Raw genomic sequence first — 1,884 nt, 5'->3', positions numbered from 1 at the left:
TTCGACTTGATGATAAATTCCCATCATCAGGATCTCGCATCTGAGGCATGCGCTGGTTGACCCTCTTTCGAAACCTACACCCAATCTCCGTGTTAGATATGCAGCTTCGAGAATATTCCACTTTTTGGGCTTCGTACATATTCTTTAGGCTAGAACATGTTGTAACGACCCTTCAATTAGACTTTTGTTTTTAAATTGCGATCCGCGGGCTGGATCCTCTTGTAGATTGATTTTCTGTTGAGCTGTCAATTTACTCCTCCAGCTGGCTTGCTGGGGAAATAACGCTTGTAGGCGATTCTTTGGCTGAATCTTCAAATTGAACCTCAGGTTGGCTCATTGGAAAACGATTCTCAGGCTGAATCTTCGAAATGACCCTCATGCTGGATCACACACACTTGATCCTCTGGCTGAATCTCGTGACTTTGGTTGTAAAGTAATTATTCGGTCTGCTTTGAAGAACCCATTGATCAGCTTATGTGTATGCTTGATATGATATGCATGCAAATGCAAATGTTATGCATGGTGCAAAAAAGAAATCTGCTTGGGGAAGCAAGCTCCGGTAGGGAACGGATCGATGTATCAATCCTTGAATGAGCTGTGGGGAACGATCCGTCTGCCGGGACCGGGGAGCCACCGAAAATAAATCGACTTTTTTCTGGAAAGTTGACCTTGCTGGGGAAGTATCAACTATGGAAACTTTGTTTGGCGAGGCTCTATGAGGAGAGTCTGTGGGGAAAGCACCTCCTGGGGAAATGTCGTAGGAATCGACCTTTGCTGGGGATATGAACTTGCTAAACGTCTTCAGGCTGAGGACCAAAACAAATCTGTTAAAAATAATCTGCAAGGGAATGAGATGAACACTGGGAACACCACCCTCTTGTCTGTTGGGTATGCAACTACTCCGCTGTTGCTGGGGATACAAGGTGCAACTCTACTGGGGGACAGGCTCTGCCGAGAAGAGACTTTGTCAACCGCTTGGGGATGAGGATTCATGACTTGGCATCCGGTTCCTGTGACCTGCAATCACGCACGTATGTGTAGCGGGGTATTCGTTACCATTAGAGATATTGACTAAATCCAAGGTAAATCATACAAGTCGAGTCGCCACCGTACTTCTATTTATCCAAAGGAATGGTTAGAAAGCGAACAAAAACCTAAAAAGTTTTATCGAATCAAAAACTAGTAAAAATGTCAGAGATCTGGGTAAGGGGGTTGGTTATGCAATGGGAAGGTGTTAGGCACTCAAAGCATCCTAGGTACTCCTAGGGAGCCCTTTTCACATTTGTTGCAAAGGTTGTTATTTTTTTTGAAAATTTATTTGTGCAAACATGATTGAAGGGATGAGAAAAGCGTGTATGTTTATCTAATATACTACTTACTAAAAGAAGGGTCAAAAGAAAATGACTCGCACGGACGTCGCATCCACTGCATACGTATCTCATCTAAATATGAGAATCAGAGTCTTCGTAGCTCGGCTACCTATGGGTTAAAGAGGAGTGTGCTCGCTAAGACATCGCGTCTTATGCCTACGTATCTCATCTGGGATGAAAATCAGAGCAAAACGTAGTTCGACCACCTATGGGGTAAGGTTTGTGTTTTGGGGTGAACGACGTTACTACGCAATCTACCGGATGCTCGACCTTTGGAGACTTACTCGCCTGTAGTAGAAGGAGATAACGTGTTCTTAGGAGAAGAAAAATCAATGAGTTTGGGGTGTTTAGGGATGCTCATGCAAAAAGGCAGTCCTAGATGAAGGAACCGCGCTACCTTAAATGACAGGCCACGAGAGGCTATACGAAACCTAAGAAATCGGTAACATGCGGGAAAAGTAAAGGGATCGAGAGATCTACCGTACGGATAAAGATCCGAAGCAACAGCAAATAA

This window comes from Lathyrus oleraceus, chromosome 3 (assembly GCF_024323335.1).
Source record: "Lathyrus oleraceus cultivar Zhongwan6 chromosome 3, CAAS_Psat_ZW6_1.0, whole genome shotgun sequence".
NCBI classification, from domain to species: Eukaryota; Viridiplantae; Streptophyta; class Magnoliopsida; order Fabales; family Fabaceae; genus Lathyrus; species Lathyrus oleraceus.
This window is presented reverse-complemented; position numbering follows the sequence as displayed.